We start from the raw sequence: 25,295 nt of genomic DNA on the forward strand, positions 1-25,295 counted from the left end.
ATCTCAAAAGAAGGCTACAAATGGCCAACACACATGTGGAAAAAATGCTCAACATTACTAATCATCAGGGAATGCAGGTCAAAGCCACATGAGGTATCACCTAACTCCAGTAAGAACGGCCATGATCAAATTTGTGAAGTAGGGGACCCTCGCACACTGCCAGTGGGAATGTCAACTTCTCCAGCCTATCATAGGAGACAGAGGGGAAGTTCCTGAGAACTAAAAGCAGGTCTGCCCTTTGATCCAATGACCCCACTCTGGGTATATATGGAAAGGAAACAAAATCAATTCATAAGAAGTAGCTCTCCTCCCATGTTTAATGCAGCACCTTCACAATAGGCAAGATGTGGCATCAACATACAAGTCCAAGAGATGAATGCACAAAAAGTGCTATACACACAATTAATGATATTCAGTATATTTCCTTCTTTGTATAAAGAAGGAAATCTGGTCATTTCTGATATCATGGGTGAACATGGAGGATAGTGCATTAAATGAAATAAGTCAGGCACACAAAGAAAAGCACCATATAAACCTCACTCATGTGTGTAACCTAAAAATATTAATCTCAAGAGTGGAAAGTCAGAAAGTGTTTACCACAGGTGGCCTGGTTAGAAACAATGAGGAGCCTGTTGGGGTGTTAGTCAAATGTCACATAATTACAGTTAGGCAGAAGCAATAAGTTCCAGAATCTAATGTGTAACACTGCAAGTACAGATAATGGTGCATATTACATTCTTTAAAAAAATGTGGATATTAAGTGTTCACCACAAACACAACTATTTAGGTAATGAATGCTATGGATGTATACTTTTAGACATGTTGTATCCAATAAATATATATTTCTATATATTAATTTACCATTTTATCTGAAGAGCTAAGTTATTTTATTTGTAAATAAATATGGCCCAGAAAAGGTGTTTCTTAGTGTAGCATCCCAGGATTTCCTGTAGCATTAAAACGAGAAAGTCTAGGATCCATGTAAAAAAAACAAAAAAACAAAACATGCTTGCTTCATGATTAAGAAAGCCTCCCTAGACAAAGATTATCCTAGGAGCAAGAGGAGAATGCAAGATGAATTAAGGACAAAAATTCAAGGAAGGGAGTAAGATGGGATCTTTCTATAGACATTCAGACACCAAGTAATGACAACCTGGTCTAAGACAATGGATGGAAGGAAAGATGAGGAATTCCATTGACCAATAACCCATATTATATTACATTTCTATATCTTTTCTCTTTTAAAAATAATATCCAGTTCTCAAGTTTGAGAACATTAGCAAAAGATGGTAATATTAAGGTTATAGCTAAAGACTGACAGTGTGTATTTAACTAACTATAAAGGTACATTGGCATTTGTTGGCTAGTTTAGGGAAAGATGGGCAGCATATTGAATTTTAAAGTACTTGTAAATGCAGATTTAGAACTAAAACAGAAGACACACAAAGTAGATACCATCTGTGTATGTCGTGTGATATGCTTCTATAACACGATTATATGTAAGCTAGGGTTTTCATTTACTTTGTACCTAGAAAATAAGTGTATCATCTGTTCTCAAGAGGCAAAGAACAGTAAAACACAATATAACACTTCATGCATGAATAAAATGCAAAAAGGAGCTATGATATAAATATCAAAATGTGCATTTTAATTATTTTTAAAAGTAATCTGTAGATCAGGTTTCCCTTCTAATGAGCTTAGGTGTCACCATCCATATTTAAAAAGTAAAAAGCTAAATAGACCAACTGAAAAAAAAATGAATGATCATTCTGGGGTCTCTAAGAGAGGTAAAGACCCAGAGCAAATGGCTGCCACCAAGAAAAAAAGCAGGTAGCACAGGAGTCAGGGCTTACCTGAGCTCCTCCGAGAATGCAACCAAGGAAAAGAAAACAGACACCAAATGTAATTGACAATTCATTGAAATTTCTGAAGGTTCAGTGTGGACATCTGTGGAAAATTAAAAATGAAATGTATATGCAAGCTCAGGGAGGACCTCATAATTTTAAAGATTGAGTTCTAGATGAACCAGATTTTCATAAAAATACCAGAGAAAAACTCCTTTATGCCTCCAGAAAAAGGGAGAAAGAAGAATCCTTCTGAAATATTCTATAGCACTCTTTTTCCCAGCAAGGATGGCCTGCAGGAGAAACCAGTTATCAGAGCCTGATCTTTGGGGAATTACCAGTTAACCTGCATAAGGTAAGGGAAATAGCCACTCTAGCACACTCTAGCCATTCAGTCCTACCTAACCAAAGAGAAAAGAACTTAAGAACTTGTGAAGTTCAAGGTCCACAGGTTCAACCTCTCCAGAGAATGAGACCTAATTATAGGAGTCTAGTTTCCCTTCACCTTGCTACCACATAACCATTTACAGCACCCACTTTGACCCAGCACATCATATCCAGCCATCAAGGAAAAATTACAAGGCATACCAAAAGGCAAAAACACATTCAGAAGAGACAGACTAAACACCAGATAAAACAATGGAAGGTGTCAGAACTCTCAGAAATTTAGCTCAACTGCACTCATAACCAAAAAGATTGAGAAAAGAAAACTGAATCTTTAAAAATCAGTGCTGTCCTCACTCATGAAATCCTTTAACATTTTACTTAAAGTAAAAATTACTCATGTAGTTACACAAGAAATTCAAACCCATAAATTTGTCTTTGTTTGCAGATGACATCTGTGAAAATAATTAGAAACAATAACCTCCTAGAATGAATAAGATTTTACAGAAGGATTTCAATATAGAAGGTTAATACATAAGAGCCAAATGCCTTTCTTTTAATTCTATCAATTAACAAAAGGAGAATTTGAAATTAAAAACTGAAATACAAAAAATGAAATACTAAGGTGTAAATCTGATAAAAGGTGTACAAGACCTATCTGAGGGAAACTAAAATTCCAATGAATAAAAAAATAAAGAATGGAGCACATTCCATGTTCCTGGATAGAAAAATTCGTTATGGTCAAGATGTCAGTGAGTTCTTTCCCACTTAATTTAGTGCAATGCTAATCAAAATCAGTGAAGTATTTTGTGAATAGTGGCAAAATAATTTTTCCAAGTTACAAGGAGAAGCAAAACTTCCACTATAAACAATACAATCTATTTTTCTCTTTTCACATTTTTATATTGGTACATTACATCTAAATAATACGATATTGAAAAAGAACAAATATGGAGGAAAGAATTATCCAATATCAAGACTTAACAGAAAACTACAATGGTTTGGGGGAAAACATGCACAAATTGGTAAATGGAGAAGACTTTATAGCCAGAATTACACTTAGGCAAATAATTGGACAGAGAAAAAAGGCAATGCAATAAAGATAATCTTTTCAACAGATGATCCTAGAATAACTGGATATCCACATGCCAGCAGAAAGATAAATGTACACACAAAAATTATACCCTTCACCCAACTAATGTGAAATAAATCACAGACCTAAATAAATGTACAAAACAAAAATTAAGAACTCCTAGAGTTTTTTTTTAGAAACATTGTCAGTTTTATTTTACCTTAATATACATTTGTATAGGTAATAATAAAAAGGCTATTACACCACAATTCAGTGAGTTTTAACTAGTTTCAAGAATAACGCATGCAATTACAAATGAGAGGTAGAAAGACACTGTATTAAAGACCTAAAAATACAAACATCATATAAATAAATGTTCAAATTAATTGCTGGAATTTCATACAGATAAATAAAGTAGAAATTGCATTATTTTGTCAAAGTAAAGTAAATCCATGTTTGTTTGTTTTTATCAGTACATTAAAATTAGAGTAATGCCGAAGAGCTTCTGCACACTGTCAGTTCAAAATATTTTATGTAAAAGGCTTAAAATAGTAGGATTAAAACTGGTGAATAGTTTATTCAAGTATTCAAGCAGGTAAGTAAAAGAAACCAAATAATATACAACATATGAAACATTCCTAAAAGGATGTTAACTGCCTACTTTTCCATTACAAGCTATTTGGTGATCAGGATTAACATTAAAAATACACATTAGGCTGGAGAGAGCTGCCATTTTCCTAACAGAAAACAAACCTAATTTTTCACTAACTTCATGTAGAATCTCCTCATCACTAACAAGCCTTTGATCACCAACTTTGTTTTGGCCCTATGAAAATTCTCAAGAGTATCTCTTGATTCATGATAGTTTTTCTAATACTGTCCAAATAAACCTATTCTTTAATAAACCTAAAGTCACAGGCATCAATGCACATTTTGCATGCACAAGGAAAAATGCAAACAAAGTAAATATCAGCAACTCAAAATATTACTAAGAAGATCTGTAGGTGTAGATAAACAAATAAAAAATGCAAAGATTCACATGAACACAAGTTTTGGTCATTTAAAAGTTCAATAGCGATTACATGTGAATTCTGGAAAGAGTATATGTATATAATCAAGTAAAATACTTTAAACAAGTCCATAGTGCCTCAGTTAGTTTTAAATTGAAAATCCAATACACAGTTGTTTTAATAAATTAGTGCAATATGAAAGATTTTGGAAGAATTAACGTATGTCCATACTAGATCAAATTGAAGATTTCAAAATTTCTTCCAAGAGGCATCTTTTGCTCCTTCTTAAACTATTTCTTCCTGAACTGTTGAAAGATGCATGCTCAGGTTCATACAAACTCACCCCACACATCAAACTGTCTGATGAGGTGTATATTCTTGCTGGTGTACACCTTAGCAAACACATGGCATTTCATACATTCCTCTATGAACTGAGTGAAGTGCAACTTGCCTTATTTCATGTTTAATTATCCATAAAAATAAATGATAATTCTAGTTCTAAGGTATGTTTATTTAACAACTTCAAACAGGGAGCAAACTGGAATACTCTTGGTTCTGCTTCTACAAAGAAAAAGGGAAAAGGGAGTATCTTCTCCAGTAAGGCAGATTTTCTAGAAACGTAGTTTTTAGACTGTTTTCCCTTTTTGAAATTGCTGCTTGTTCTTTGGTAGTCACCAGTTAAAATAGTTTCCTGAGGATGGGTGACAGAACCAAGCTGTAATCTCAAGTGTATCACCTTATGCTCCCACGCAGGTCAAAGTTTTTAAAAAAAAATTGGAATTCACCCTGTAAAATGAACCAAAATGGCTTATGTGTGACAAAAACAGCTGCACTAGAACAAAAGTAGATTTGCATTATTTCATATAAGAATACAAGTTAGGTTAGGTTCATGTAACAAAAAATACATGTTCTGTAAAATCTCAGAATACCCAAATATGTTCTGGTTTGGATATGATAGAAACAAAATCTAGTTGGTGATGGTAAGCAAGCCAATGAGATGCACAGCAAATAAAAAGCTGTCAATGAAAACTACTTGACAGGACACTGATCCCATGGGAGTCAAAATTCTCCACTGTGACCAGCAGCACTAGCACAGGGGGGAGGAGGGGTTATGTGCAGCAATGCAAAGAAAGGAAACTGCTATAGAATGCAAAACAGCCAGCAGCAGAGGAAGGGTGTCCACTCCTCAGCTTTGTTGCCTCAGACCCACTCCTGGGTGCCAGGTACATTGCAGCATCTTGAAGCCAGGCACTTTATTCCTCTGGGAATTCTACAGGACCTGGTACCTCTCTGAATAATGAAGAAGCTCTTTAAGTAAACATTATAATTCCAGATTTTATATATATATATATATATATATATATATATATATATATATATATATATAATCAGAAAGCAATGCTTTGGGAAACTAAAGAAAGAAGAAGTAGGAGCTGCCACACAGAAGAGCTAAAGGATTGCAAATGAAATCCAAACTCAGATCACTACCCAATCTTTCTCAGAGAGCTGAGAATGTGGCAGTTGATGCTTGACTATAGCTCAACACAAGGACTAGGCTGGGTAAAATAAAATAATTGATTATTTATGGATTTTTAAATTGGAAACTTAAAATTGCCACTGTACTTACATAGTTGCTTTTCCCATAGTTATGACTCACTATTTCAACACAGCTCCTAGTATAAAGAAACATCCAGTCATTTAGTGACATCACTCTAAGTAAGGATGTAATTGTTGATCCTTTTAAACAATCTGCTAGTGGATCAGCCTCAAACTGAAAAAGAATCACAAGACATAAATTACTGCTTTTTCAAGATCAACATTATCCAAGGGCATTTACATTGTATATTGATGCTATTTTCTTCTGAAATCTCATAATTCTAGTTTTAACAATGAGTGGATTGGAACTTGGATTCTATCTTGGGTGATATGAAGTTTTCGTTGAGAGTCCATTAGACTGAGATGATTCCAGGGCTTCAGCTTCCTCCACAGGTACATGGAGAATTAATGTAAAAATGTTACATGAAAACTAGGAAACAGTTTAAGTTTTTAGTAAAATGAAACTAGGAAATTTACCAATTTACAGAGACTGCCAACCAACACCTATGTAGGGTCTTTTGACTCTAGTAAAATATTTTTTTTTTCATTCTACTTCTACATCAGCCTATGGAAGCTCACTGCCCACATTGCGGCCATGAAACCCTGAACCGCTTCTGGTTCTCAGTGCTGCCTGATTCATTAATCCTTCTTTGCTCTGATACTGTTAAAACTTTAGTCTTTCCTTTTAACATAGGTTCCTCTGCATCATTTTGATTCTATGTATTTGATCCTTAGGCATACAATTGGGAGATCAGTCTTCCTACTGCCATGAGCAAATGTCTACAATGTTAGATAAAGAGATGACATAGCTCCCTATAGCAAAGTGCTCTTCATACATTCTGATTCAGTGTTTGCCTGTTGTCTCAAAGGAAAAAAAACAGGGATACTGAAAAGAGCAACAGTCATAGCTATAAACATGACTGCATGGGTTCCTTTGTGCATTCCTCTTTATTTGACCCCACAATGACATGAATATCTTCAAAATCCATCTTACTGATTTGTAATGTTGGAAGAGTCTTACTTCTTTCAAAGTTCCTCCTAAGAAAATCTAGGTCAAACCTAAAACATTAGTATTTTAAGTTCTCTTTGTGCATTCTGGGATCTGAAAATTAACATTCCTTTTGTGATCAATCCAAGGAAAATAATCAATGACAATTAGATATTTGCAAATCAGGACTATTTTCCTTGAATAAATTACTGCCTGTCCTCAGTGTTGAAATACTGAAAGTCACTAGTGGATGTGTTTCTCTTCATGATGGGAGAAGCTAGCTGAGGAAGGATGCTCTGTGTTCCCTGCTGGCAGTTTACAGTATGTTACTGAGGAAGGATGTTCTCCCTCATTACAGGGATTTAAGCTAGCAGCTCAGCAAGAGCGTCTGGGAAGAATTACCTTTCCCTATCATTGTATAATATGCACTTAGTCCATAATATAAAAAAAAATCATGATCTTTATTGTTGAAATTTAAGAAATTGGAAAATATCATGACGTGAATGCCATTATCCAGCCTTCCCTCTGCAGAACACCTGCCCATCTGGAAACACCCATGAATCACTAACATAAGCCCCCTGAGATCAGCTTCCTAAGAGGTAGGGATTTGGATACAGAATCCCTCTTTCTTCTCACTGAACCACTTTTTAAATACAATCACTTTCTTTGCCTCAACTACTTAGTTGTCAGTTGACTGGTCAGTTGTGGGGCAAGAAGCTGGACCTTAACCCTGGTAACAATATAGAACTCTGAAATAATCTTGTCCCTGGATTCACATTTGTTCAGGCAAAAGCGTCTCTCGTTCATTATTCCTGCATCTCCTAACATTACAGAATCAGAAAACCTGGAATTGCTCACTCTCCTCCCCAAAAGAAAACCATTTTCTCAGCCAGGTGCAGTGGCACATGCCTGTAATCCCAGCAGCTAGAGAGGCTGAGGCAGGAGGATCCCATGTTCAAAGCAAGCCTCAGCAATGGCAAAGGGCTTAGCAACTCAGTGGTACTCTTGTCTCTAACTAAAACACAAAGTAGAGCTGGGAATGTGGCTCAGTGGTTGATTGCCCCAGATTTCAACCCTGGTACAAAAACAACAACAACAAAAAGTTCTAAACATTAGCCATAGGCATTTTTTAATAGAAGAATCTAAGATGCTAAGGGATATACACAGAGCTCAACCTCTGTGCACACACCAAGCAGGCACAAGCACAGTCAGAAAAATAGTACTTACTAGAGTCTTGACTTGACAAACTCCTTCAGTACTGTCATCCTTCTCATGGGACTGTCTCATGCCTTTAGACCGGACCTCATCATTCTACAGTCTTTACACATTGCATCCATTAGACCATTTTGTAAAAAGTTAAAAATATGGCTACACAAGCAAGAATACATTTATATTAGAGAAAACTATGGTAGTGAGAGTGGTGGAGCCCCACCCAACCAACTTAGGTGTTACAATTCTGGGTCATAGACTTCTGCAAAAACACTATTTCTAAATCATGATTAAATAGTGACTTATACTTTTTGATATTAATATTCAGAGACTAAACTGGGAAGGGGCTCTATCACTGAGCTACATCCTTGCCCCTCCCCTTTGTTTAGGCAGGGCTTCACTAATGTGCCTCAACTGGCCTCAAATTTGTCATCAAATTTGCCTTGGCCTGTGTAGCTGGGATTATAGATGCACACCATGACAGCAGCTAAATCTAACTTTTAAAGACAGAGTTGTCTTCTACAGAGACGACATCAGTCACCATTACCTGTCAGGTAGCACAGCTCAGCAAGATGTACATGTGAACCAGGAATAAGCCTATGGCACTTTTTCCATCTGCCTTTGCTGACCAAGAGACCATCATTGTGGTTCCTGTTGGCATACATGGCCCACATGGCATACATCCCACAAATAATTACACTAAAGTGACTATTCTCTTTTCTACCCTTGTATGCAGTGATGGCTGAGAGACACTTAAGAGTATACAGGGCTCACTGACCTTGCTTTGAAAATTCCTAAAGCACTCTGAAAACTTTTAAGAACACTTGCACTCATGGGGAAGGGCAAACCCTGACCCCTTTTTAAAATTTCAATTACAGATCTACACCCAACATTTCTTCTCGGTCTTTCCCCCTAAGCTCACAGTTCCTCTTTCCAGGAGGAAAAGACATTTTTAAAACAAGATGTCACAAACACCTTCCTACACTTATCCTGCAATTCTCAAATGGCAAACTGCCTTTCCTCCCAACAAAAAATAGTGATTCTGCTAGAGCGTTCCACATCCCTCATCAACAAGGACCTTGCAAATGATAATCTGTCACAAAGATTCTGGCACCGGGTGTTTCTTAAGCACCTGGGAAGTTCAAGAGTCCTCACACCTCAAAGAAGACAACTTCAAATCTGGCATTTGTGATTATTCTTCTTAAGCTAGCCTCCTAGTTTCAATTCTTAAGATACTGATGCAGGTATACATGTCTTTTCCTAAAAGAGGTTTGTAATTATTTGCTGAGAGCCACAACCAAGTCAAGATGATGCCTGGCACTTTGCCAGAGGGAGTGGTTTGAGAAGTAATGCCAGGGAGCTATTAAGATGATGTTAATTGAGTTAAGCTGTGTATAATTATTAAGATGAAGTAACGCCAGCGAGCCATTAAGATGATAGAGATTCCTTGTTGGCTAATTGCTGTACCTAGATGAAGTTAATTGAGTTAAGATGTGTATAATTGTTAAGATGATGAGGATTGCTGTAACTGGATGATGCTAAATTGAAACAGGCTGTGTGTTCAGTTAGGTATAAATACCTCTGCCATCCTACAATAAAGCGACTCCCCCTGTATCAACCTTCACAAGTTTCTTGTCAACCCCTGGTTATTTTGCCCAGCCAGACTGCAACAATTATTTAGAAAAACCCCTGGGATTCATCTGTGTCCCTGTCCTAGAACTTTCTCATGGTATGGAGTTCACTGATTCTGCAGTTTGTAACTCCATCAGAGCCTTTCATATCTCCAGCCCATTCAAGCCAGCTTCTTCCAGGCTCCCCAATCCCAGAGGATGATGCCATCATCCACCCATATCCTCTCCTTTTTCTGGCACCCAAAAGATCCACACTATCAACAAGTCCTGCCCATTCCTCTCCAAGCCAGGACAACACCATTTACATGAGTACCATTAACAACCACCTCATTGGGTACCTTACCTCCATTTTCATGTAGACACTGCCCACACTTTGTACATATTGATAAAATAGTATTTAAAAACAGATCTCTTGAGCTGGGGATGTGGCTCAGTGGTAGAGTGCTTGCTTAGCATGCTCAAGGACCCAGGTTCAATCCCAGGGCCACAATAAAATTAAGAAAAACAAAACAATAACACCTCCGCCCCCCCCCAAAAAAAAAAACAGAATCACTTGATTAATCTACATAACACTACATGATCTTGGTAAAGTCCAATTTGTCCCACAGAACAAAGTTCTACACAAGGGGCTCCCTACCTGACCCTCCAATAAGGGTGCAGCACTTGCCTGCTCCTACATCCCTGTCCTGTATTCACCTTACTTCTCTAGAGAACACTTCAGCTGTTTGAGATAGGGTCACAACAGGCCCATCTTAAAAAGTGTGTCTTTGTGCCTCTGTCATCCCCTTCTTTCTCCTCTCCCTGATTTGCATACAGCTCACTCCTGACATGTATATTTCAGCTTCTCACAAGTTTTCCATGACCACACAACTTAAAGAGCCATGAGAGAGTCCCCATAACATGAAATAGATCCATCTTATCTGCCTGCTGTGAGAACCCAAGTTCCTCAATCAGGAGACTCAACTGTCCTAGCATGCACAGCCAAGATGCAACTGAGGCCCTAACTCCTTTTGGAGAAAATACAGAAGCACTGAAGGTGGCCCACATGCCAGGGTAATGTTGTCACTGGGCCATTCCCTTGGATGCCCATTAGAGTGCAGTGTATTTCCAATGGCTCCACATGACTATATTTTGGATTGTTATAAACGAATAGAACTCTTTTCCATATCATTCATCTGCAACTTATTTCTAATTGCTCCAAGTGTCTGGCTCCAAGTGTCTGATCATTCTTTCATTTGTCAAAACTAGAAAGTCAACCATGTCAGCTGGCGCTTCATGGTTTACTGAGCTAAGTTTACTTATTTCTTTGTGCACTCTCAAATTTGAGATTGGGGAACCCATGAATTGTAAGGCTTAGCACATAATTGACATCACATCAAATGTAATTGATCATTTTTACTCTTTTTGCACCATGTACTACAGAGCTAAGACTTCTAGACATGTACATTTTTCTATCTGAAGATTGACCATATTTTATTTTTATCCAATAGTACATGTACATGTTGAAAACTATTCTAGCCACTTCTAATGCTAACAGAGTGGCCCTGCTAGAACTGTCTAATGATGCCATATTGCCCCCTACACAGGCACTTGAACACATGGATAATGAATGAAGCTGTCCTAGTCCACAAAGGAGACTATGTTAATACTGTATATCTATATCTATGCTTCCTAAATAAGACTTCAGAGAATTTGATTCTACTAAGGTTAAAAATTCTAAGATTCAGATATGTTTTATAAATAAAGTTTCGTACCTGCTGGTAGAGGTCCACAATGCTGGTTTGGCTGCCATCTGTTTTTTTTAAATGTATCTCGGAGAGTCTGATCTTAATTGACGGCATCCACCCTGTAGGTTCTGTTCTTGTATCTGTGGTGTAATCCCAACATAAGAGGGTATTCCTGACTTAGTCATTGCATTAAAAAGTATTTTTAATCCTCCAAGTAATTGGAGGATATATTAATATTCAATTTACATTCTGTACAACTCACCCATTTAAGTGGATTAGCCAATGGCTTTCAGTGTATCTGCAGAGTTGTACAATCAACAATCTTAGTATATTTCTACCTCCACAGAAAGAGCATCAGAACCACAAGCAACCACTTATTTCTACCCCAGTCTCCTAACCCTAAGTCAGCTAGAAATCCACTTCCTACCTCCTAAGACTTGCCTTCTCAAGTATCATGTGAATTGAATTATACATGTAATCTTTCCTGACTTTCACTTAGCTTTATGTTTTCAAGGTTAATTTGGGCTGTAGCAAGTCTTGGTAACTGATTTCTTTCTATTACCAATTAATGTCCTATTATAACCAGAAGCAATGCCCCATGTGTACAATCCCAGAGACTAGAAAGACTGAGTTAGGAGGATGGCAAGGTCCAGGCCGTCCTGAGCAACTTAGCAAGACCCTGTCACAAAGAAAGAGGGGGCTGGGACTTTAGCTCCGTGGTGGAGCACTGCCTAGCATGGGTGAGGCCCTGGGTTTTGTATCTAATATCAAAATCTTATATACATGCAATGCATATGTATACACACAAATACATACATATTTTCTGTTGGATGGTTGTATCACATTTGTTTATCTGTATACCACTTGATGGACCTTAGGGTTATTTATACTTTTGGTAATTATGAAGAATGTTATGGACAATCTAGTACCAATTTTGGCAGGCAAAAATTTTCATTACTTGGGGTGGGGCTGTGGCTCAGTGGTAGAGTGCTTGCATAGCATGTGTAAGGCACTGTATTTGATTCTCAGCACATCACATAAATAAATAAAATAAAGGTCTCTCAACTAATAAAAATATTTTCAAAATATTTTTAAAGTTTTCAGTTCTTTTAGGTATATAACTAGGAGTGGAATTCTGGGTCATGTGGTGTGCTATCTCTAGTCTGACATTTCCTCAAATTATATTTTTCAAAGAGACTACATTATTTTACATTTCTACTGCAATGTAGGAAGGTTGGTTCTACATTTCCCAATTACTTACCAAGTTGTTAATATCTGGTTTTATTTTAGCTATCCTCATGGATGTGGAGTAGTACCTTATTTTGAGTCTCACTGGCTGATGATGTTGAACATTCTTTTTTATGTGCTCACTGGCCCAGAATATCTGCTTTAGAGGAAGGTCTCTAGAGAAAGGTCTACTCAGATGATGTGTCCTTTATTTAAACATTGGCTATCTTTGTGTTGGGTTCTGTTCTTTATTTGTTCTGCATACATTTTCTTTTAAGACATGTTACTTGCACATATTTTGTCCTTGTCTGTCAGTTATCTTTCCAAATTTTTGACAAGATACTTTGAACAAAAGTTGTTAACTTGAAGTTCAATCTACTTCATATTGTCCTTTATCACTGTGCTCTTGGTGTCCTATCCAAGAAGAGTTTGCCTAATAAAGTCAAAATTTACTCCTATACATTTAAAGAAAATCCCCCTTTAGCTCTTATGTACATATAGGTCTATTTTGAGTTAGTTCTGGAATTAAATTTGGGTAAACTCTGTGCATTGTGTGAGGAGTCAGGTGGATATCCAGTCACCCCAGCATATAACTGAGAAGACTTTTCCCCCTTGTTTAATTATCTTGACATTCCTGTCAAACTAAGTAACTACAAAGATGAGGGCCAACATCTGGACTAAGCTCTTTTACAGTGGCCCGCAGGTCAATCTTCGTGCCAGTATCACCCTGTCTCAATTATTGTCACTTTTTAACAAATTCACAGTTGGGAAAAGTGAGTTCTCCAACTTTGTTCTTTGAAGATTGCTTTGGTAAAGTAATTGGTTATTCAAATCCACTGTCTTATCAAGTTAATACTTCTTGTGTAAGAGAAAAATTAAGATAAAATATTCCAATAAAAAGTAGCCAATGCATTATACTTAAGTGCTGATTTTTAAAATAGCCAAAAAATAAAGAGAGAAAAGAAATGCAGAAAAAACATGCTGCTCTGGGCAAGCAGACCCAATGAATGGGCATCAGGGACTGAGGGACAGTAGACCCTCTACCAGCTGTGTAACCAGATGAGCAGCAAATAGTTCTTATGAGGTAGAGTTCATACTATTCCTAGATCTAAACTTCAACCTTCAGTGATTCAACAAATATAGGAACATCTTTTGTATGGGCAGAAGCAGTAATCAAATTGATGATTGTGTAATATTTTTTAAAAACTTAGACTTACTTTGTAAAAACAATTAACCCAACGAATTCTTTGACTACCTTCTCTTTGGTATTTCTTGCAGTTTTTTTTTTCAAATATCTTCATTACAAAATCATAAGTAGTTTCCATTCAGAGTACTTCATGGCTCAGGTTGGCACAGAGAGTAAGGCTGCTTTCATATGGAAGAATGCAAGGAATATAACCAGACAAGATTTCCAACCAGCAAGCAGAAAAAAACTGCAGGACAGGATGAAGGTCAAGCTCTGCACATTAAGCAAAGTGTTTCAAGGACTGAGCTCTGGGTCTAAAATAGATAAAAGTCAACTGGTTTTGATTTCTTAATTTTAGCAATAATTTCACATATATATGTAGATATATATATATATATATATACATATGTGCACATATATAGATACATATATACATATAAATATATGTAGACATATATATGTATTATATATTTTATATTATACATATATTATACACAAACATATATGCACATTTCAACAAATAATATAGATGTAGAAAATAAGTAAAATTGCTATTAAAATTTTTTCAGAGAGAAAATAATTTTCAAATTTTAGTTGATTTAGGCTTCGTACATTGTTTATTCAATAACTGAATACTGGGGTCCATCCCTAATATCAAAATCTTATATAAATATAATGTGTATATATACACATGAATCCACACATATTTTCTGTTGAATGGATATACCCATTTGTTTATTTATATATAAGTTGATGGACAGAAGTTTAATTACTTTGCAAGCAAAGGAAAAATGCAAGGAACTCTTGTCCCAGAGGCTGTGATTCTGCACAACAGGGGGAACAAAGTGTTTTGAAAGATGGGATTTCAGGTGTGCCCGGTCCTATTTCACTTCTTAATCTGGGATATAATCATTTTTTAACTCTTCTGCTGCCATCTCCAACTCTAAATTTCTTCACTCCTGTGGTGGGTGTGTGCTCAAGGACAGATAACTGAATGGGGTCAAAAAGTAATCCTGTTCCAGGTTAGGGATGGGGAGAAGGGGATGGAAAATATGTTGATTTTAAAATAAGCCTCAGTGGCAGAGCATCAGGTTAATATTTTCAGTTTAATTTACAATTAACTGAACTTTAGTTGTTCATGGTAGATGAGTGGTATTATTTAAAAGGGCATCACTTTTATACCAGTTCAAATAGAGCAACTTTCTAAAAATAATATGTTAAATCTGTAGAACACTATATTTTCCACTTTATACAAATTTATAGTTGTTGAAATCAATTTGATTCCTGTCCCTGGGACCAATTTGTTTCAAATTAATCTGCTTCAGAGTTCTAGAAATTGGGGAATCAACTGAAAGAACTATTTGTTTCAGAGTTGGGGAGCTGACCACCTGGGAGGATAAGGAGGTGTTCAGTGGTGGAAATGTGGTAAGCGACACTCCTGAGTGAGGGAGCAAAAAGTCCAGAGGGGAATAAGCAGGGTCTGTGGGAATCTGGCATGTCCAGGGCAGAAAGGTATATGATGGGTGGGAAGGGAGATGGAGCTGGAAAGAGAAGCAGGATCACATACAGGGGAGATCCCACAGGACCTGATGATGCCCAAAAAACACTTGTTGAAGAAACAAAACAGAGATGGTAGGAGCCAAAGGAGGAGGTGTGGACCACATGGTTCTTCTAAGCCATTTTGTTCCCTTACAACTAGGTAAGACACTTCTCCAGGGTAGGGATGTCCAATGCACACTGCTTCACTCCCTGCTTCACTCCCCACTGGAAAATGGCTCCCTAACAACTGAAAACACAAGTAGAAGCTTCTGAGGGTGTAAGAACCCTTTCCTGAGAGCGGCCTGTGAGTTCACCACACAAAGTTGGGAACAGACAATTCTATGGTGGACCAGTCGTTCATGGAAAACAACATGCTCAGGAGATGTCATAAGATGGAGTCCCTTATTCCATCAACTGCCAACTACTCTACAAGCACCAGCCCAAGAATTGCTGATGCTCAGAACCCGGTGATGTCATCTTTAGAGAACAATGGGAATGGGGCCTTCTAGGGACTCCCATTGGTGGGGAGAGTAGTGGGTCAGTTCACTCTTTGCAGAGCTATAGGCCTGGTAACCAGAGTGAACCTGATGGATTCGCGAAAGGAGGACCTGGGCCTCCCTGGCCGTAAGTACACCCAGTCCTTTTGAGTGTGAGCGACAAACTTTCAGGGAAGACCCTTTGCATGGATGGGGTGGTGGCTGCCTGAATGGAGTGCTATTTAGTTAAGAGACAGACTCCTCTAGGAAACTAAGGACTCCTGGAAGGCAGAGACCATGTTCTGCCCAAGCAGAAAAGATACAATTGAGGTCCTTGCCCTTAGTGAAGCTTCTTGGTCTGAATGACTGCATGGGTCCTGGACTGGAGCCAGAAGGCCTGACTGGAGTCTGGGCAGGTCTGGCCCCTCTACACCTAATGTTCCTTATCTGAAAAAGGCTAATGGGGTCTCTTATGTGCCCTGCAAATATAGCTTTGACTGAATCAGGAAATTATTAGGCATGTCTTTGAGAAGGGTGGGAAGGAATGAGAGGATGAATGAGCCAAATCCAGGAGAGGAATGAGACACAGTTCAGGTCCCAAACTAGAGCTGTCAGTCAGCTTGCCTCTTTTCTTTTCTTTTGTTTTTTTTTTTTTTTCTGTTTTTCTTTTTTTTACTGCCTCAGCGTGGGTCCCATGGTACTTCGGATTGTTGGGGCTCTGCACCGTGATAACTAGTGGCTGCATCCTCTTACTCCACTGGAGGAAGAACCTTCGGAGGAGACAGCGTGCCCAGCAGTGGGTGGAGGTGATGAAAGCTGCCACCTTCAGTTACAGCCCACTGCTGTACTGGGTCAACAAACGACGCAGATATGGCATGACTGCTGCCATCAGAATAGACCCTCCCCGGGCTGTTGACAATACTGACATTCAACTCCAAATTCCGGATCTTCCTTCAGAGCCGCACCCCCGTGAAGACAGGTGTCATGCCTTCAGAGACAGCAGCCCTGAGGCAGAAGCCCCTGTTACCCTCCAACCTGCTCTGGTGGTCCCACAGCAGCCCTCACCTAAGGGGATGCCAGAGCGCCAGACCCCATCGCCCTTCCCCAGTGACTTTCCAGAGATCCCCTCTGCCCCTCCCCTCCACACCCTGAACTTTCCTCCCATGCTGTCCCACTCTGCCTCCTACCCCTTTCTCACGGCTCCTAAAAGGAAGGTCCACTTCTATTCCCTTCCCACACTGGCCAGAGGGGTGAACTGACCAATGTGTAGACTTTTACTTCAGTGTCGAAGCCTCCTGTCACTGAACGTGAGAGATTCAGGGGCCAGGTATTATAAAAAGGAGTCAAAGTCAAGACTGTGTTCCTGATACACAGGTCATAACCCATATAGATGTTACATAGTAAAGTTTTTTGAAAAGTCAGAGTCATTTGTGTCTCATTTGACAGTAGGAAAGCAATGTCCTTCCCCAGTGTGATGGTGGCACAAGTCTCACCAATACAGTGAGAACTGGAGGCTGGGCTCTGAAGAGACACATTGAGCCAATACTTGTGGATGAGCTCAATTCCCTCCATCAAGTATTCAATGTGTTCAAGACCCTGGGCTAGGTCCCCAAAGGCACTGCTCTTCTGCAGGATGGGAAGTCAAATTGCCACAAGAGTAACAATTGCCAATGGCACACAGCTACAGCCGTCCACAGTGGCTATGCCACTGGCCAAGCAAGTCATCATGAGGTCAGTGAACCACACCACACTATGTGCTGACTGGGCGATGTCTATGATGTATCGATTCTTAGCTGGTTGTTTCTCTACATTATTTCTAACAGAACAACACTGCAAAATGGTTATTATGATTTTTCTTTTTCTGATGAGGAGACAGGTTCCAAGGGAATATGCCATTTCTTTTTTTGTTGTTATTTTTGCTGATCCTCTTCTCCCATGTACGTCTGCCTGGCATTACAATTCCTGGTCTTTCCACCCCATGATATCCCTTCCCTAATCATGTCTTCTTAAAACATCCTCGGTGAATGAATGCTTCACTGTGTATGGAGTGTCATCAGCTTGGTCTACAGATTTGCTTACTGAAAGGGCTGGTGGTAACCACCTAATATTATATGGAGTAACACATCCAAAGCACTATCTTAAGATATCCACAGCTGCACAAAAGTTGAGTCCCAACTTTTTGTCATTCTTCTACATGGGAATATAAATAATTTTTATACTTTCTGAATAAGGTCCAAAAAGGAGACACAAAGATAATTATCAGATATTTGGCCCCAGTTTAAAGAAAAGAAAGCCTGAAAGCCTGATTCTGTCACACAAATTTTTCCCATTTACTTTGAAAATGAGCAAAACCACTTACCATATTTCATCTAAACTTTAAATGTACACGTCCCTGAGAGAAGTGTCTGTTTTTGCCTATTTTGTGGTGTGTGGTGTGTGTGTTTGTGATTCTCAGAAGTTAGTAAACATGTAGCCAATTTTTTTCTTTTTTACCCCCTGTGTGTGGGCTGAAGGGCTTAGATCCAGCAACTGCAAAGAAAGCCTGATTTCTATCCACATGACCTCTAGCAATATATTTTAAGCAATTTTTATTTTTTAAAGTTAAGTGGAACCATTTCTTCCTTGTATAAACATGATCTTATATTGTATCTCAAAATACAAAACAGGACTACGCAAATCTTCTCTGGAAGAACAAGGGCAGAGGTTCACTTCTCCATCACCTTGCCCCCTGGTCACCTTGCCCCCTTCAACTCTGCAGAGACCTAAAGCCCCTGACATATAGTCTTCACTGCTTCACACCCAAGACTCTAATTCTGAAGGTACATTCTAGGACATTAATTTGTGTCAATGATCAGTTAGCCCCTGCTTTCAAAGGAGGACAGAAGCCATGAACATAAATCAAAGAAGATTTGCTTTCTCTTAAAAATCAAGGGAGTGGGGGGAGGCTTTGTAACACACAGTGACAAAAAAAACCAAAATGTTTTATTCAGATAAATTGAAATGGCTAGCACTGATATAAAATGAAGCTCAAACTGAGTTTTTTTTAAAAAAACTGGAATTCACCCTGTAAAATGAACCAAAATGGCTTATGTGTGACAAAAACAGCTGCACTAGAACAAAAGTAGATTTGCATTATTTCATATAAGAATACAAGTTAGGTTAGGTTCATGTAACAAAAAATACATGTTCTGTAAAATCTCAGAATACCCAAATATGTTCTGGTTTGGATATGATAGAAACAAAATCTAGTTGGTGATGGTAAGCAAGCCAATGAGATGCACAGCAAATAAAAAGCTGTCAATGAAAACAACTTGACAGGACACTGATCCCATGGGAGTCAAAATTCTCCACTGTGACCAGCAGCACTAGCACAGGGGGGAGGAGGGGTTATGTGCAGCAATGCAAAGAAAGGAAACTGCTATAGAATGCAAAACAGCCAGCAGCAGAGGAAGGGTGTCCACTCCTCAGCTTTGTTGCCTCAGACCCACTCCTGGGTGCCAGGTACATTGCAGCATCTTGAAGCCAGGCACTTTATTCCTCTGGGAATTCTACAGGACCTGGTACCTCTCTGAATAATGAAGAAGCTCTTTAAGTAAACATTATAATTCCAGATTTTATATATATATATAATCAGAAAGCAATGCTTTGGGAAACTAAAGAAAGAAGAAGTAGGAGCTGCCACACAGAAGAGCTAAAGGATTGCAAATGAAATCCAAACTCAGATCACTACCCAATCTTTCTCAGAGAGCTGAGAATGTGGCAGTTGATGCTTGACTATAGCTCAACACAAGGACTAGGCTGGGTAAAATAAAATAATTGATTATTTATGGATTTTTAAATTGGAAACTTAAAATTGCCACTGTACTTACATAGTTGCTTTTCCCATAGTCATGACTCACTATTTCAACACAGCTCCTAGTATAAAGAAACATCCAGTCATTTAGTGACATCACTCTAAGTAAGGATGTAATTGTTGATCCTCTTAAACAATCTGCTAGTGGATCAGCCTCAAACTGAAAAAGAATCACAAGACATAAATTACTGCTTTTTCAAGATCAACATTATCCAAGGGCATTTACAGTGTATATTGGTGCTATTTTCTTCTGAAATCTCATAATTCTAGTCTTAACAATGAGTGGATTGGAACTTGGATTCTATCTTGGGTGATATGAAGTTTTCGTTGAGAGTCCATTAGACTGAGATGATTCCAGGGCTTCAGCTTCCTCTACAGGTACATGGAGAATTAATGTAAAAATGTTACACGAAAACTAGGAAACAGTTTAAGTTTTTAGTAAAATGAAACTAGGAAATTTACCAATTTACAGAAACTGCCAACCAACACCTATGTAGGGTCTTTTGACTCTAGTCAAATATTTTTTTTTTCATTCTACTTCTACATCAGCCTATGGAAGCTCACTGCCCACACTGCTGCCATGAAACCCTGAACCTCTTCTGGTTCTCAGTGCTGCCTGATTCATTAATCCTTCTTTGCTCTGATACTGTTAAAACTTTAGACTTTCCTTTTAACATAGGTTCCTCTGCATCATTTTGATTCTATGTATTTGATCCTTAGGAATACAATTGGGAGATCAGTCTTCCAATTGCCATGAGCAAATGTCTACAATGTTAGATAAAGAGATGACATAGCTCCCTATAGCAAAGTGCTCTTCATACATTCTGATTCAGTGTTTGCCTGTTGTCTCAAAGGAAAAAAAAACAGGGATACTGAAAAGAGCAACAGTCATAGCTATAAACATGACTGCATGGGTTCCTTTGTGCATTCCTCTTTATTTGACCCCACAATGACATGAATATCTTCAAAATCCATCTTACTGATTTGTAATGTTGGAAGAGTCTTACTTCTTTCAAAGTTCCTCCTAAGAAAATCTAGGTCAAACCTAAAACATTAGTATTTTAAGTTCTCTTTGTGCATTCTGGGATCTGAAAATTAACATTCCTTTTGTGATCAATCCAAGGAAAATAATCAATGACAATTAGATATTTGCAAATCAGGACTATTTTCCTTGAATAAATTACTGCCTGTCCTCAGTGTTGAAATACTGAAATTCACTAGTGGATGTGTTTCTCTTCATGATGGGAGAAGCTAGCTGAGGAAGGATGCTCTGTGTTCCCTGCTGGCAGTTTACAGTATGTTACTGAGGAAGGATGTTCTCCCTCATTACAGGGATTTAAGGTAGCAGCTCAGCAAGAGCGTCTGGGAAGAATTATCTTTCCCTATCATTGTATAATATGCACTTAGTCCATAATATAAAAAAAATCATGATCTTTATTGTTGAAATTTAAGAAATTAGAAAATATCATGACATGAATGCCATTATCCAGCCTTCCCTCTGCAGAACACCTGCCCATCTGGAAACATCCATGAATCACTAACATAAGCCCCCTGAGATCAGCTTCCTAAGAGGTAGGGATTTGGATACAGAATCCCTCTTTCTTCTCACTGAACCACTTTTTAAATACAATCACTTTCTTTGCCTCAACTACTTAGTTGTCAGTTGACTGGTCAGTTGTGGGGCAAGAAGCTGGACCTTAACCCTGGTAACAATATAGAACTCTGAAATAATCTTGTCCCTGGATTCACATTTGTTCAGGCAAAAGCATCTCTCGTTCATTATTCCTGCATCTCCTAACATTACAGAATCAGAAAACCTGGAATTGCTCACTCTCCTCCCCAAAAGAAAACCATTTTCTCAGCCAGGTGCAGTGGCACATGCCTGTAATCCCAGCAGCTAGAGGGGCTGAGGCAGGAGGATCCCATGTTCAAAGCAAGCCTCAGCAATGGCAAAGGGCTTAGCAACTCAGTGGTACTCTTGTCTCTAACTAAAACACAAAGTAGAGCTGGGAATGTGGCTCAGTGGTTGATTGCCCCAGATTTCAACCCTGGTACAAAAACAACAACAACAAAAAGTTCTAAACATTAGCCATAGGCATTTTTTAATAGAAGAATCTAAGATGCTAAGGGATATACACAGAGCTCAACCTCTGTGCACACACCAAGCAGGCACAAGCACAGTCAGAAAAATAGTACTTACTAGAGTCTTGACTTGACAAACTCCTTCAGTACTGTCATCCTTCTCATGGGACTGTCTCATGCCTTTAGACCAGACCTCATCATTCTACAGTCTTTACACATTGCATCCATTAGACCATTTTGTAAAAAGTTAAAAATATGGCTACACAAGCAAGGATACATTTATATTAGAGAAAACTATGGTAGTGAGAGTGGTGGAGCCCCACCCAACCAACTTAGGTGTTACAATTCTGGGTCATAGACTTCTGCAAAAACACTATTTCTAAATCATGATTAAATAGTGACTTATACTTTTTGATATTAATATTCAGAGACTAAACTGGGAAGGGGCTCTATCACTGAGCTACATCCTTGCCCCTCCCCTTTGTTTAGGCAGGGCTTCACTAATGTGCCTCAACTGGCCTCAAATTTGTCATCAAATTTGCCTTGGCCTGTGTAGCTGTGATTATAGATGCACACCATGACAGCAGCTAAATCTAACTTTTAAAGACAGAGTTGTCTTCTACAGAGACGACATCAGTCACCATTACCTGTCAGGTAGCACAGCTCAGCAAGATGTACATGTGAACCAGGAATAAGCCTATGGCACTTTTTCCATCTGCCTTTGCTGACCAAGAGACCATCATTGTGGTTCCTGTTGGCATACATGGCCCACATGGCATACATCCCACAAATAATTACACTAAAGTGACTATTCTCTTTTCTACCCTTGTATGCAGTGATGGCTGAGAGACACTTAAGAGTATACAGGGCTCACTGACCTTGCTTTGAAAATTCCTAAAGCACTCTGAAAACTTTTAAGAACACTTGCACTCATGGGGAAGGGCAAACCCTGACCCCTTTTTAAAATTTCAATTACAGATCTACACCCAACATTTCTTCTCGGTCTTTCCCCCTAAGCTCATAGTTCCTCTTTCCAGGAGGAAAAGACATTTTTAAAACAAGATGTCACAAACACCTTCCTACACTTATCCTGCAGTTCTCAAATGGCAAACTGCCTTTCCTCCCAACAAAAAATAGTGATTCTGCTAGAGCGTTCCACATCACTCATCAACAAGGACCTTGCAAATGATAATCTGTCACAAAGATTCTGGCACCGGGTGTTTCTTAAGCACCTGGGAAGTTCAAGAGTCCTCACACCTCAAAGAAGACAACTTCAAATCTGGCATTTGTGATTATTCTTCTTAAGCTAGCCTCCTAGTTTCAATTCTTAAGATACTGATGCAGGTATACATGTCTTTTCCTAAAAGAGGTTTGTAATTATTTGCTGAGAGCCACAACCAAGTCAAGATGATGCCTGGCTCCTGTGTGGCTCGGCCTGGAGCCAGCTTCCTAGCCATCTTCTTGGTGATCCTAAAATCAATAATAAAATTTATCTTTTTTGGTGTTGGAGAGTAAACCCCGGACTGCTTACCTAGTAGGCAAGTGCTCTACCACTGAGATATACTCCCAACCCATTAAAAAAATCAGTTTTGGGTTTGGGGCTAGGGCTCAGTTGTATAGAGCTCACCTGGTATACATGAAGCACTGCATTCAATCTTTAGCAATGAATAAAAAAATAAAGGTATTGTGTCCATCTAAAACTATATATATCAGTTTTGACACCTTCCTCACATATCAAGTTATAGGAGCTCAACATGTTAGAAAGGGGTCAAAACTTATTTGACACCTGAAGAAGTTGAATGTAACCTTCCTTTTGCTGTAAAGATATTAATTACCAACATAGAATAAGGTAAAAATTATAAGATGATCCCTAAGTAGAAGACACCTTACTAGCATGTTTATCTTTCTTTCCATTCCTCTATGTCTTTAATTTCATTTTCTTGACTTAAGATATTAGCTAGGAACTCAGCAAGATGTTAAAAAGAAGTAATAGGGGAGGATACTCTTGATTTTTCCTGATCTTAATGGAAAAGTTTTAAGTTTATTATCATTAAGAATGATGTAGGGGTGATGTAGGACAGCCAGCGCCCAGGTGGTAGGGGCAGCCCGCCAACTGTGTCAAGTTGCTAACATTGAACTAGACGTCACCCAAGCCCAAGGGTGAAAAGTGATGAGAAGGAGGTTCAGGTACCACAGGGTTGCCTAGGCCACTGGTGACAAGTCCCTGGTGCAAGCCCAGGCCAGGCCTCTGTATTTCTAGGCAGATAACAATGGTTGGCAAGAGCCCTGCAGCCCCGCCCTTTGTGGAATCTGAGTGCTTGGGTCATAATTGACCCCCCCCCCCCCAGCATTCCAGGAGTTTCAGAGCAGAGGTGGATAGAGACAGAGGTGGTTTTCAGAGGTGGATAGAGACAGAGGTGGTTTTCAGGGGTGCATAGAGAAGGAGGTGGTTTTCAAAGGTGGTTAGAGACAGAGGTGGTTTTTCAGAGGTGGATAGAGACAGAGGTGGTTTTCAGGGGTGGATAGAGAAGGAGGTGGTTTTCAAAGGTGGTTAGAGACAGAGGTGGCTTTCAGAGGTGGATAGAGACAGAGGTGGTTTTCAGAGTGGGTCTGATGGCTCACTGAAATTGTGGAGATGTCATCCTGGTTTAGAGGCCTAGGTTCCAGCTTGGGCCACACTTTGGGTCATGTGGGGAACAGCTTGGCTTCCCTCACCGGCCATATGTTGAATGTCACCAAGGACATGGTTCTAGATGATTTCGAGGATGTAGAAGCAGTTTTACCTAGTTATTGGAGAAAGAACATTGAAGATACCAAATGGATGATCAGATATGACAATGAAAGACTTAAAAACTATTGTACTGATCTGGAAGAAAGGTATGCAGCATCCGAGCTACAGATCCAACATCAATCTGCAAATTACAGAAATGAACTGGAAGAGAAAGAAGTAGAAATCAGGCAACTGAAAGCAAGGCAGTTTGTACTAGAGGATGAGTTGTTGCAGTTGAAGTCAGCTGCCCAAGCACTACATTCAGGAGCTGGTGGTGTACCATCAACCACTGCCCCGTCTTCATTTGGTCATGAGATCAGTCATTGTTCAGCTTTTCCTGGTGATGACATGGGCTTCAGTGACATCATTTCAGCACAACAATAAATTAAGAGACTTTCAATTGAAGTTTCAAGACTTGAATTGGAAGTTGGAGCGCTAAAGCTCAGGTACAGGCAACACATAATTCTGATCAAAGTGAAATTTGCAAACTACAAAATACTATTAAGCAACTTGAACAAAACCAAAATCAAGACCTTGATAATCATAAAGATGAAATTGCAGTTTTTCAGAATGTACATCAACAGAAACTGGCAGAGATGAGTCGCCGGTATCAAGAGGAACTAAATGACTCTGAAGAAATAATTAAAAAACTTGAAAATCAGTTACAACAAGATGACTCTGGAGTAACAGTAACTGATGAG

At 38.8% G+C, this 25,295-nt stretch overlaps 1 protein-coding gene and 1 pseudogene across 1 annotated transcript in view; one reads left to right on the forward strand and one right to left on the reverse strand.

Moving 5' to 3' along the window:
• LOC120891272 (uncharacterized) overlaps positions 1 to 25,295 on the reverse strand; it is a 151,777-nt gene that overhangs the window by 58,880 nt on the left and 67,602 nt on the right. The gene's annotated exons all lie outside the window — the stretch shown is intronic.
• LOC144368519 (testis-expressed protein 38 pseudogene) lies at positions 16,468 to 17,148 on the forward strand (annotated as a pseudogene).

The sequence above is a fragment of the Ictidomys tridecemlineatus genome, chromosome 2 (assembly GCF_052094955.1).
Source record: "Ictidomys tridecemlineatus isolate mIctTri1 chromosome 2, mIctTri1.hap1, whole genome shotgun sequence".
NCBI classification, from domain to species: Eukaryota; Metazoa; Chordata; class Mammalia; order Rodentia; family Sciuridae; genus Ictidomys; species Ictidomys tridecemlineatus.